Here is a 14,160-nt window from a genome sequence, read left to right on the forward strand (position 1 = left end):
GGAGTTTTCCTGACGTTTTCTCTAAAAATTGCTCCCTACAGTCTTATGCTTGTCTATACTGGACTCAGGTGTCAGTGTCAGGCTGAGCTCACATTTCTCTCTTTGGTTTTTCCACTGAAGGCATCTCTATTTCACAGCTCTTCTCCAGGTGTTTTGCCATCTGAAGGCTTCTGAGATGCACTTGGCCAAGAATTCTGGTTCAAAAGCATCAGAACTCTTCTAGGCCTGGAGGAAAAAGTCTTCTGGTAATTCCTCTTCTCTGTCTCCTCCTGATGAACTTGTGAGATGGGAAAGAGGCAAAGAAGAGGCCTTTTTGATTCAAATGAAACAAAAGAAAAAAGGCCATAAAATCGTAGACACAGAAAGGTATTTGCCCCAGTAGCAAAATCAACTACTTGCAGAAGTTCATTTACCTGAGGACGTGTTTTCTCAAATATTCCGTAGTGATTATCTGGCAAAATCTCAAGACATTTTTAAACACAAGTTGTCTTTGGTCAATAAATACCAGAACTGAAATGTCCTAGGGGTGGAGATTTATGATCTAAGCACAACAAACACACCCATAAATCAGGCTGAGAAAGCTCTCAGGTAGCCGACTTGGCATTTTGCAGCTCTTAGCAGAGGCCATGGGTGAGCATGTGGGGTCCTGGCAGGGCTGGGCTTCATCAGCGTGTGGGAGGAAGGCACCAGCTATCGAAGGCCCCACAAAGGAACAGCCACAAAGGAGCAAACACTTTTGACTTCGGGTAGGTAAATTTTTCTATCTCCAATCTACATTCACTGGGGATTTGCCCTTTTCTATTGCTCACAAATCTTCCCAAAGAGAGGCATGTGTTGAAGAAGCTAGAAACAGGGTTTGCATCCCAGCTTGACTTCATGACTGTGTGAGCTTGGACATCTCTTAAATGATCTGGTATTTAGCATCCTTATCTGAAAATTGAGCATCGTAATGCCCACCATAAGGGTCTGTTGTTGGGATTAAATGTAGCTAACATATGTGAAATGCTTAGCGCGGGACTTGCAAATGGAAAACATCTGATACAGTTTCATTTTTATAGTTATTATGTGTAAGGGGCATGGCACAATTTAGGTCTTGTGTAAATTACCCTTCGTCCTCCCAAAGGTGCTACTTTAAGGGATGATGTGGATGATGCTGCAACATAAATAAGAGCTTTGTCCAGATGCAATACCAAACTGAAACTCTGTGTCGTTCCTCTTGATGTGGAGTCCAGGTCTGATAACTGCGTCTCTCTTGGCATCAAGATCGGTGTCATCTTGAACTTCAGTTTCTTTATTGTTTCCATCCACCACTCAGCACAAGGCTCCCCCAAGCTTACTCCTCCAACTAGGACATTTTGAGTGTAGGAGGTTCTCTACCCTGACCTATGTCCTTCCCTCCCTCCCCTTCCTTCTCCTCCTTTCCCCTCTCCTGCCCTCCCTGTCCCCTTGCCTTTCCTCCCTGCCTACCTTTGTATCAGTTAACGTTCCCTAATGACCTTAAATGCTCGCCTGGCCTTAGCTACCACTTGCGTATGCCTACGGCCCCAGGGATGTGCTGCTCCCCCAGCCCTCTCTCCTGGATTCCAGGTCTCCAGATCTACATAGATCCTCCATCTCATACTTCCACTAGGGTGTCTCAGATGCATCATTTCCCATTTCAAAGTCTCTTGATCCTTCTTCGCTGTTTTTACAATTCCTCCTAGCCTCAAACAAGTGCTGGGCTATGCACAGGATGCTGAGGAGGCAGCGGAGGTAGTCGGACAAAGTCCCGAGCTTGCGCAGCTCACCCCTGGCCAGCCTCCAGAGCCCCTTATCTGGTGTCACTAACGACACGATGGTTACTCAGGTCCAACATCTGGGGGTCCACTGGGACACCTTCCTCTCCCTGCTTGCGAAACCCACCACATGCCGTGGATTCACTTCCTAAATACCTTTCTTGTCTGCTTCTATTTCTATGGCCTCCATCCTATTTAAAACCACTCTCATCTGTCACCCAGATGCCTCGGGAAACAGTCCTTCCCTGGAGCCCTGCATTTCCCCCAACCATCTCCCACAGAGCAGCGAGAGTAGCTTTAAGCACACAATACTGTTCATGTGATTCTTCAGCTTCAAACTCTTCTATGGCTCCCATGGCTTTTAGCACAAGACCCAACGTCTTTTTATAGCTCACAAGGTCCTGCCCACTCAGCCTCCGGCCCACACCCAGCCATGTTTCCAGCCTCTCTATTCCTCTCTTCCTACTTCTTGAAATTACCTGAGGTTCTGTGAGCAACCTGGCCCCCAGCCTTCTCTCCATTCATTCCTTTCACAAAAAGTGGAGAATTTTCTAGAACTGTCGGCATTCCTCTGATCTGCTCCCAATTCCCCTGCTCAGGTTCAGCTGAAATGTGACTTTCTCGGGGATGCGTCCTTGACGGCTGCCTACCCTAGGCCTACCCTCCTGTCCTGTCCCGGGACCTTCTTTCTAAGCTGTTGGGCACCTAAGATAGTTTATTAGTTTCAGCATATGATGGAACCCCAGACTGATGCTTGGCCCGGATCACCCGGGGAGCGAGTTTGTGAAAAAATGCAAAGTCCTCAGAATTAATCATAATTCCTGGGAAATAGGTACTGTAAATTTATAATTTTAACAAACCCCATTAATGATTCATAAGCGCAACAAAGTTGAAGTACTGCTGCTATGAGCACTTGGCCCACAGAATAGGAGAGGTCTTCCCACCCTTGACCCAGTTGGGCGGAGAACCAGGTGTGCTGGATGAGCGGGCATACGGGTAAGGCACAACCCGCGGGGTGCCCTGGGGGGCCTCTCGGTCCTCAGGCTCTCCGCTCCTACTGCAAGGCTCAGATTTCCAGCTGTCTCGTGGTCACTTGACAAGCACATATTTCACAAAAAGTGGAGAATTTTCTAGAACTGTCGGCATGAGCAGACTTCCTATCTCCTATCCCGAGGGGTCTGCCATGTAGATCACCCTACTCCGGCACCCTTCTGACACATGCATAAGCCTCGCTGACAATAAAAATCCCATTATCCAAAGTTATGGGGATGGAAGAGGCAAATGGAGAAGAGTGTTTATCTATGAAATCTGAGCTCCTTTCAAGGATCTTTTCATCTGTGGCCTTTCTTCTACTGCTCTTTAGAAGAGCTTCTTAAATCTTGGTGATAGCCAAAGAGTAGGGATCGTCAAATCAGGCATCGTTTGGTGATTCTATGACCCTGGACGTGTTCTTCACTTCCCTGGGATTCAGATTTCTCTTCTGAATACCAGTAGAGTGCTCACGTGGGAGGGGATTGAAACATGTGAAATGCTGGACCCAGGGAGGCCCCTGGATGTTAACCGCTCTCCCTGTCTCTGCCAAGTGTGTATCATTATCAGGCCTCCTAAAGGACCAGCTCTGCTCTGGGGCAATGTCAGCCCTGCTGTCAGATTTTAAATACACATTATTGTCAACTCTGAGCCAGGCAGAAATACCCCTGCTTCGGTCAAGAACTCCAGCAAACTTACCTTATTTCATAGTTTTTCCAACAGTGAGAGGATACATGCTTCATTCGCTATAGGAGGAAATTTAGAGACTAGCAATTGTCAGGGTTTTTCCTACGACTCAGATCCCGATGCTGCCGCTTGCTAGCTGGGTGACTCAGAAACAACCCCGCACCACCACCAGAGACATTGCTCACCTGCCGCCAGGCCCTTGTCTAAGGGTTTTGTGACCTCTTACCTTCCTCTCAAATCGTGGTCCTGCTCTTTATTCATAGGTGAGAAAACTGAGGCAGAGGGAAATGAGCCTGTGGTCCTGGGGCCACTGCCAGGAGGTGGCCTTGGGAGTCTCGAGTCTGACATTGACCGCCACTCATGACCAGCGCGGTTGAGTTTTCTAAGCTGTGGTGACTTATGTTGCTGGGGTTAGGGGCACTTAGCATCAGTGTCACGTGGAGAACGAGTGGGAAATTAAGTGAGGTGGTGCAGGCAACACACCCAACCCAGCTCCGGTCTCATCAGCGTCACGTGTTGCTTTGTTACATCTCCTCGTAAGGCCTCACTGGATGTCTCCCTTCACCAAGGTGGCCAAACGCAAAAACTGGCCTTGCCCTGCCTGTGTGGCTCGCAGACCCCTCTCCTGAGCTGCTGCAGGTGCTGCCAGAGCACCTGTCCTTCTGGAGGGGACTCTGCCCCCGCGTCCACTGATGGCCCTGGGCCTTCAGCTCTTACTTCCATGCCCCGGTTAAGGAAGGTGTGCAGGGAGGACACCTGGTGAGAGTCTGGCCCTGTGATACCTGCCCGCTGCGGGCAGAGCGGAAAGAGCCCGGGCCTCGAGCTGGCCCCTCCTGCTGCCCACCCTACATCCCCTGGGGTCTTTGCGGAATTGGGTCCCACCTCCCCTCTCCATCCAGCCAGGCCTTCATTCCTCACTGGAGAATTCAGCAGGCTTCTGAATGGCTCTCTGTATCCAGACTCCAGACCAGGAGACAGCAAACCACAGCCAGCGACCGAATCCAACCCTGGGACTATGTTTACGGCCCTCAAGCTAAGAATATTTTTAGATTTTTAAAGGGTTATAAAAACAAACCAAACAAACAAATAATAAAAATAAAGAAGAATGCGCAGCAAAGACCACAGAGTCCGAGCTGTTCTCAGCTGGCCCTTACCAGAGCCCGGCTGAGGCCCCTTACTCTCTGTGTGACGACTGTCTTCCTGCCCGGCTCCAAGGGCCCACCTCAGCCCGGCTCACCGTGAGTCTCCCTGAAAATCTTCCCGACACCCTGCGTGTAAGGAGGGCGCCTGGAGTGCTAGGAAATTCTGGATTCCAATCCCTACCCTACTGCTGATGAGCCGTGCGACCTTCCCAAGCCTCAGTCTCCTCATCTGTGCAATGGAGACAGTCCCTGTGCCAACTCATGGGTTTTTGGGGTCCCGATGGCTGGGAGGCGTGAGAAGACACGCTGAACTGAAGAGACTACTGCAAGCATGAGATGATTTCACAGCCCTTTTGTCCATGGGGCAGCGTGCACACCCCAGGGCCTGCTCTGAATGCTGCCCCAGGTGCAAGGGGACCTTGCTTCCCTTTCAACCTCATTCTTTGTGATTCTCCATGTGACCTGCCTTGCCGCGCAGCTTTGCTGCCATCCCTGCCTTGACTGAAATGCTCTTCCCCAGACCCTCCTGCCCAGGACCCTACCTGATCACCGAGATTCACACTCGGGGGGCATGCAGCACGTGGAAGAATCATCTGCCCTGTGAAGCTCCTGGAATCTGTGGGGACTTTTGGAATGGAGATTGGGATGGAGCTGTCCCAGTTCAGAGCGATTGTTCCCCAAGGCCCACGAAGGCATTAACCATTTCAATCTGTGAGCCGGTCTTAAATCTTCTCCTCCTTTTCTTTTCTTTCTCTTCTTTTTCTTTCCAACACTCCAACATGAAACAGTGCCTGCTGTGCAGTAAAAATATTTTGGCTGTCTCCCTCTTAAAACTTTCTAAAAATACAGAGGCAGCTCACAGGCACACATGGCTGGCTTTGACGATTGCCTTCCAGGTGACGGAAACAGCCCAAGAGCCCCTTCCTTGGGACCAGGACGGGCAGCTCCCGGCTCAGCCTTTCAGAGGAGAAACTGGTAATGCAGCATCAGCATTTGATAAGGAGCAAACATGCACTCTCTGTGCCAGCCGTTGGGTGCCCTGCAGAACTCTCATTTACTTGCACAAGTCGGAAGGGGGAATACGATCCAAATCAAAGTAGAATGTGATTCACCCACTTCTTTTGTGTTCTAAGACCTGCTGAAGGAAATAAGTTTTGAAACTTTGCCTCTTTAAAGCCCTAGGTTTCTTGTCTGAACTTGGATAAACTTTTGTTTCACCCACAGAGCGGCGTCATGGAGTCCTGGAAGACCAGCGGGCAGGGAGCCAGGGAGACTAGGTTCTAATTGCCACCCACCACTAAGCTTGGACAAGTCATGGGTTGTCTCTGAACCTCCATCTCCTTATCTAAAAATTGAGAGGTTTTATTTATGTGACTGATCAGACCCCTTCCCGCTTTAAAATTCCACGATCTCTCATCTATATAATATTTAAGACATCATATTGGAATAGAAAGCAAGAGGATTTATTTCAGCACTGAGAGCTGCAACTTTGGAAAATGTTGCATGTGGCTCTCACCGAATATCCTCTTCACCACTGGGGAGGGTGTTGTGGCTAGGAGAACGTGTCCTTATTCAGGGGTCTCTGTGTGGTGGATGTTTCTAACATGCCACTGTGTTTGGGATCATTCCCATTTTACAGAAGATAACACTGAGGCTAAAGGAGGTTGAAATTCATAATCAAACTTGCATCTGTGATGTGAGCCCATTCTACTGGCTCAGTCTCCCTGAGCCCTCCCCTAGGAGGCCTTCCAGTATTGGTCCTTCAGGGAATTCTGAGGTGTCAGGCAAGGTCTTATTTGTGATCCATTATTAAGCAAGGTAAGTCTATTTCGGATTGCAACTATTTCAGGGTGTCACTTCTTATGAGGGTTCGGTACTGTTTTGTGGAGTTTCTTATTTTGTAGCTAATATTAGTGAAGCCTCATTTAGGAGACTTTTGTAATTCAGTCTTTTCACAAAACCAGGACTCCTCAAAGAGTGCTGGGTTTTGCTCATTCTTGTCCACCTTAGTCACTGTATTAACAGAGCTTTCACGATCAATGCGTTTTTGGAAATATGAGATTAAATGAAGTTAGGTCAGGGTCTTTACAGAGGGGCTTCTCACTGCCTGTAATACATGGAGATGTCTTTAGAATCTCCAGGAGATGCTGGAATTTGCTGCTCTTCCCAAGGAATCTCACCCTACAACCCCTAGTATTGCCCTGGTATCCACAGAAATCAATGATCCCACCATTAATCTTAATTTCTCTCATTGATACTAAATTTGTGGAGTTTTGCTACAATGTAAAAAAAAAAAGAATCATGACTATTTTCTGTATTTTAGACACTGTATGGTTTCTAGAGCATTTGCCTTAATGATTCTGAGAGGTGGAAATGGTTACTGCTCTGTACTCACACAGCAATGAGCATTTCAGTTCGAGAGGGTGCACAGAGTAAATGCTGCCACCTTCCCCTGCTTCCCTGATCTCATGGTGGGGAAGGGGGGGAATGAGTGCAGTGTATCAAACACATAGTATTGCTCTGAAACAAAAATGGGAATCTCCAGATACCAGAAATAGAACTGTTGCCTGAGCAAAGAGCACTGTGGTGTGTAGCAGGGTCTGAATCCCTGTGTTCCAAAGGGGTGCTGGGAAGATGCAGCTCCACGCATGAGGACTTTGAGTCTTTGAATGGCTGGGGCCACATCTGGGAGCCTGGGTGTGGTCAAGGTATTTCCACAGCCATTCTGCAGCGAGGGCTGGAAATATGCTACCAAGCCCTTTCTAGAGTCTGCACTGCTCTGTGTCTGTCTAACCAGGGCTGCGGCTTAAGCCCTATTCTAGAGACTTGAGCAATGCTTTTTGCCATGGCAGGACCTGGGGTCGCCAAATGCTAGGGACTGTTCTGAGATCGGTCCAACATGTGGGGCAGGGTCCAAAGTGAGACATGCTTTGACCTGGTATTGGGAGCCATGGCAGTGCACCTGGGGGTTCTGAGGATGCAGAAAGGAAGTCCACCAGCATGGTGCTGACCTCACAACCAAGAATCACAAAACACTGAAAGAAGATGAAGCCCATGAGGACAAACAAAAGCACAGGCAGTGGAAGGAGACTGATCTGATGAAAAGAGAAGATCACAAAGGAATCTGAAAAGAAATTAAAAAAATTATTAATATCCTGAAAAAAATAAAGGAAGGGAAGCAACTAAGAGAGGAGGAAAGAAGTCTGTGGAGGGAAAGAGATTTTGAAATAATAACAAGGAATTGGGAAAAGCAATGATACTTTCCATATATAAAAAAAGATTTTAAAAAATGTACCTTATCAGATGTCCTTAACAGGGGAAGAAACCTCCAAGCCACACCTCTGGGTAGACAGACATAGAGCAGTGTAGACTCTAGAAAGGGGTTGGTAGCAGATTCCCAGCCCTCCCTGCAGATTGGCAGTGGAAGTACACTCCTCGACCACACCCAGGCTCTCATGCAGTGCAAAGAGAGAACAGGCTAGAAAAGATAAGAGAAAGTGTCCTAACATACCCTCATACTATGAGAAGAGAACGGGCAGGACAGGGTGTGAGACAGGTACGAGAAACCTCTGACGATGAGCCGTACGGGCATCCCAATAACTGGCTGGTGTCCTCTAGAAAAATGTCAAAACATTAATAGGTGAAAAAGACAATCTTATAGTGTAGCAGAGGAAATTTTAAAGAAGAGGATTTCCTTCAAGAATAGAAGTCACATTGCCATCAGATTTCCCACCATCAGTATCAGATACTAGAGGACTAATCAAGTAATACAGTGAAAAAGAAAATAGCTTTTTCACATGGGTTCTTTACCCTTCTCAGAAGTTTTCAGGAGGGAAGATAATGCAAAATAAAGAAATTTAAAGACATCTACAAACCAGGAAGCTGACCACAGACTGTCCCTGCAAGAGCGAGATGGCTCGGCGTGCTGGTCAATATACCCATGGCCCCTGGGTCAAATCCAACTCAACCACCAGGTTTTGCATGGTCTGAGGGCTAAAAGTAGATTTCCTATTTTTTTAAATGGCTGAAAATAAGTCAAAAGAAGAATAATAGTTTGTGATGCATGAAAATTATATGAGATTCAAGTTTTCACAGTGTCCATCAATAAAGTTTTATTGGAACACAACCATGTCTATTTGTTTACATGGTGGCTGTGACTACTTTCAAGCTGCAAGGGCAGAGTTGAGTAGTTGTGACAGAGGCTATGTGACCTGCAAAGCCTAAACTATTTACTATCTGGCCCTTTACAGAAAGTTTGTCGACCCAAAAAGAGGTTTTAGGAAGAAGAAATATGAACATAGGAAAAAGGAATTGGTACAAGGCACTGAAATAAATACTATCAACAATTATTTTGAAAAATGCAAATAAATTATGGTGCAATAATTATTATTTAAAATTTTAGAATGTGTAAAAACAAGCTGGCACTAAATTTATGACCACAGTGTCATGGAGTAGAGGGCTTTGGAAGGAAACATATACCCTCTGCAGATTGTCATGGAGAATGGCGGTATTGGCGATGTTCATGTCTTGTAGAAAATGAATTTAAATATGAATGTTAAGGTTTTTGAGAGACGTTAAAGAACAGAGAGAATGTATAATTCTCAAATCCATAGAAGTAAAAAAATGCATCAGAGAAACCTTCATCACCTAACAGAAGAAGCAAAGGGGGGGAAGGAACTAAGAAACAAGTAGTAACCACAGTAAGTAGAAAACATTAAATAAGAAGATAGAAATTGGCCCCAAATTTGAGTAATTCCAATATAAACCAAGTCAAACTTACCTAAAACGAATCTACTAACATGACAAAATGCTGTTTACAAGAGACATAGCTAAACAAATGATTCTTAGAATTGAAAATGGATGGATAGAGACATCCAGGAAAAATCCTCCGCTCAAGAAAGCCGGTTTGCCCATATTGGTATCAGACAAAGGGAAGAAAGGGACAAAGAAAAAGGTGCTGCTTGGTAGTCAGAGCTCCTTCGCCTCACATCATGGGCACAAACAAAGGTCCTTTGAGATCCCACTGTTTAACTCCCAGGATAAAGATTGTCCCGGCTGGAATTTTTAGATGCGAGTCTTGGTGGCTTATGAAAACGGAACAAATCTCAAATACAAACCCAGAGGTGGTGAGGGAGTGGAGCGTCAGTGGAAAGGCATGATGTGGGGACCAGGGTGCAGGCTGCCCCTGCAGCGCCAGCTCTGACGTGTGTCCCCGTGCCTGCCGGCGGCACTCCCTCATCCTGAAGTGCAGTTTCCTGGCTTCTGGCTTCTCTCTTTACTGCTGATGTCTAAGTGTACTGTGACCATGGTTTGTATGACACCTATTTTGGCAGGAGGGGGGAGGCTTTGACTTAGTACATCATCAAGTTTTTATAAACTTCCATGCATACCCAAAAAGATACAATTTCCTGTGTGTTGAGTGTTAGATATGAAGATTTTATGACTTCCAATTATATTACCCATATACACATGTGCATGCTGTGTATCAGTTTCAACAGAGACATTCAACCCTAGCATATCTTTTACTTGTGTTAACGTCTCTTCTGTCATCTTTTGACCCAGGTGTGTTAGGGACACTCAGTTGGGTTGGGATTTGTCCTTTTTTTTTCTGACAGTTCAATCAAGTTTTGTTTTGCATATTTGGAGAGTTATATTATCAGGTACTCCGGGACAAATTTCTTTCCAAAATCTATACCCCATCCCTTCTTTACTAGAAGAACCCCTACATTATTGGAAGGAGAGCAATGCACTTAACTTTGAAAGGATATTCCATCCCCAAAACAGAAAATAAGTGTTAGTGAGAAACAGGGAAATCGGACCCCTTGTGCACTGTTGGTGGGAACATAAAGTGGTGCAGCTGATGTGGAAAGTAGAATGGTGGCTCCTCAAAAAATTAAACATAGAATTGCCATACAGTCCAGCAATTCTACTGGGTACACACCCAAAAGAACTGAACACATGTATACACCCACAGCAGCACTATTATTCACAATTGCCAGAATGTGGAAACAACCCAAATGTCCACCAACAGATAATAGATAAACAAAATAGGGTGCTTCTATAGAAGGGAATATTATCCAGCCTTAAAAAAATGAAATTCTGATACAAGATATAATATGGATGGAGCCTCAGGACGTTACACTGAGTGAAATAAGCCAGAGGCGCGAGTGCAGGTATGAGTCCACTTACCTGGGGTACCAAGAACAGGCAGATTCACAGAGACAGGAAGCGGGTGAGTCGTTGCCAGGGGCTGGGGGTGGAGGGAATGGGGGACTTATTGTTTAATGGGCACAGGGTTCTTTGTTTGGGATGATGATAAAGTTCTGGCAATGGATGATGTGATGGTTGCACATGAAGTTAACGTACTTAATGTCACTGAATTGTACTCTTAAAAATTTTATGTTATACATCTTTTGCTGCAATAAAAATTTTTAAAATCATATTTCCCCAAATCTTTGCAGATAAGATGTAGGCAAAAGTGTTTGGATGGAACTTCGAGGAAAAGGACAACTCCGAGGGCACTTGTTTGTCCTTACCTCTCCCCTCCTTCCCTCCCTCCGTCCCTTCCTCTTTCCTTTCCTTCACCCTGCGCACCCTCCTGGAATGGGGGCTGTGACACAGGGGTCCTATGTGTTTCCCCTTTGCAGAGCATGTGGCCCGATATCCCAGGCCCTCACCTGGCTCAGGAGTCCTGGACCAGCCCCTGACATGAAGAACACATGAAGAGAGTTGACTCAGCTCTACCTTCCCTTTGTCAGAAATCCTTCAGCATGCCCCAATTTCATGATGTGATTTTACTGGAATGCAGCATATTATAGAATTAATTGCATTCAGCTTTAAGGCCTGTGACTAATTGATATGCGGCTCTAAGTGCAAGGCTTGGGGAGTCAGTATCCCAGGGCTGTGTGTGCAGGGCCCCAGCTCCGGAATGACACCTCCGGAGACCCCTTCCACTTCTACTCTCCCCCAGACCTTTTTCCGACATCAGCTTCCCTGACGCTCACACCCTGGGGTGGACCTGATGGTGGTGGGTGGTGAATGGCCCCAGAGGCCACCCTTTCAGCAGACAGAGCGGAGATTCAAATGAAGCTGCCTGTCTTTGAATTTCTTTTCCTTCTGGATTTGGTCCCTCATTCAAAGAAAACATCTCCTATACTCTTTTTCAGGATTCTGCTTTTTTTTTTTTTCCCAAAAGGACTGCTTAGGAGCTTATCTTTATTAGGTGAAGAAGGATTAAAGAGCTGCATGTTTTTTTTTCAGTAGGAACTTCTGCTCAAAAGCTTCCCAACTGATGTAAGCTGCAGGCTACAGGCTCTGCGTGTTCCTAACCTCAGCCCGTTTGCTAAGAAGCGGCCCTGTCTTCATAGGATGTTCCAAAATCCGTGGATGAGCAGGAAGATTCCTTTGGGGGTTTTGGTGCCCCCTCAAATAACAAAGCTCATGTCTCTTTTGTTCTCTCCTTTTCCTTTGCCCAGATGCATCCTAATTGCCACCTGAAATCCTCTAACAATCTTTTTAAATCATGAAATATGCATTTATTGAAGAAAAAAAATCTATGCAAAGCACTGTGCTATTAAATGGGAATCTCAAGATATAATAAGACATGGTGTTGGGTCTCCACCAACTCCCAGTCTAGGAAAAAGTGTGATATATAAAGACATAATGATAATTAATATTTATTAGAGGTTTGCCATTACAAACATTGTCATTTAACCCTTTATACACTGTAATGTCATTTATACCCCAAAACAGACAAGTATATGACAAAGGTATTATTGTTAACCCCTTTTATGGGTGTGGGAGTTCCAGATGAGAAAGGGGGCCCTTCTCATCTGGAACTGGCCAGGGATGGCAGAGGCCTCACTCTACAGTGGGTCAGAGAGCCCCTTGCATTAGGCTGTGGGGCTTGCCATGCTTAAGGAACCAAGAACGTGATGTCAATTCTGCAGGTGCCGATTGAGGGTAGGCTGCTTAGACCTGGGTAGAAACTAAACTGAATTTCTAATGATGGATTTTGAGCCTCTCCAGGGCCAGGACAGAGGAAGTGTAGCCCTACAGTCACGGCACAGCTCAGCAGATAGTTTAACGTGGTTATGTTATAGTGAATTTGGGGTACAAGCGCGGTACAGGGAACAAGGGTCAGCAGCTGAGGGTGGGAAGTGAGTGGGGCCAGGTTATGGGGTCTCAGAAGCCTTGCTAAGGGGCTTGGGTGTTCCTTGTGGGAGATGGCAGGCACAGACACGCTTTAGGCAGGGGTTGGTGTAAAGGTTAATGTGTGCAGAGCTGTTTCACAGACCAGGCACATAGTAGGTGCTCAATTCCTTCTTGTGAAACACAGCAGTTAACTCTGGAGGCATCTCTGAGTTTTCCGTTGAGATTGTCCATTAACACAAAGAGCTAAACTGAAGGAAAAGCCAACAATATGTTGACTCCACGCCCATGTCTGTTTTAGACCATTCACGGAATAATTATCGGGGTGGCTCACAATGGATGATTTATTATAAATATCAGCTTCACTGCTTGTTAATTCAGAACCAAATATTTGCCTATTTCCATCCCAAAGGGAGAAATCTAGTTAGTTTGTTCCCCATGTTATAAGTATGAAATTAAATTAAATGAACTGAATGAATTACATGGGGGTAAATAAACTATTTAATTTAATTCACGTGATGAAGAATAATACTGAATACGTCTATAGTTGGTTAAATAAACCAATGAACTGTTTTCTCTTTGGACAGCACAAGCCAACAGTGCAGCCATGACAAAAGGGAATAAAAAAGAATAAAAGAGAAATAACTCGCCTGAAGTGTGACCCCAGTGGGTCTCGGGCTGCCACCCTTGGCCTCCGGTTCTGTCAGCACCTTGGATGACACTGGTATGTTCTTTTCCTGCCTTCCAGGTATTTTTTTAAGTGGAGAGAAATGCACCCATGGGATTGAAGGGTGTGGTCTCATTCCTCCTCTTAGAAAGCCTCAACTCCGCACCAGGCTAAGCGTCCCACCTGCGTGAGCTCCGATCTGTCTGGGGTGACAAGGAATGCCCTGCTCTGAGTCAGGAGCATGGAAGTCTTTCAACCACTCTTCCCTGAGCACCTACTGTTTACCTGGCTGTTGACTGGAGGTGGACTGGGTGGTGACAGGCAGATGAATGAGACCTCCAGGGCTGCCCTACAGGATCCCAGAGCCTAGCAGGTGGGTCAAGGATGGGTCTGCACACCTAACAGTTGGAATTTGAAAAGAACATGCAGGAATTGAAGTTCAGACTTTAGCCAGACTCTGATTTGTGACTGGGCCTGGAAACGTCACTGACAGCAAACCCAGGGGAAGCTGCAATACATCCTCTGACTGCAGCTTCAAGCCTGATGACTGATTCCTGACTCTTGCTGAGGTTGAGTCTTAATATAATAGCAGTGCATTCAAAGGAGTTGGCTTGTCATGAATGCTGCTTCAAAGCGGCCCAGGGGTCAGCACCAGAAGAGAGGAGACAGGGAGGGGGAGCGTTGGCTGCTAGCAGAGGTGTCCTGGACC

General features: G+C 46.2%; 1 long non-coding RNA gene across 1 annotated transcript; it reads left to right on the forward strand.

Annotated features, from left to right (window-relative positions):
- The first annotated feature begins 650 nt into the window (after window positions 1-650).
- On the forward strand, window positions 651-13,733 carry LOC130679474 (uncharacterized). Its single transcript, XR_008992433.1, has 3 exons — window positions 651-746; window positions 13,372-13,508; window positions 13,600-13,733. It is a non-coding gene; the product is annotated as an uncharacterized LOC130679474 (long non-coding RNA).
- The last annotated feature ends 427 nt before the right edge of the window (window positions 13,734-14,160 follow it).

Source organism: Manis pentadactyla, chromosome 11, assembly GCF_030020395.1.
Source record: "Manis pentadactyla isolate mManPen7 chromosome 11, mManPen7.hap1, whole genome shotgun sequence".
NCBI lineage: Eukaryota > Metazoa > Chordata > Mammalia > Pholidota > Manidae > Manis > Manis pentadactyla.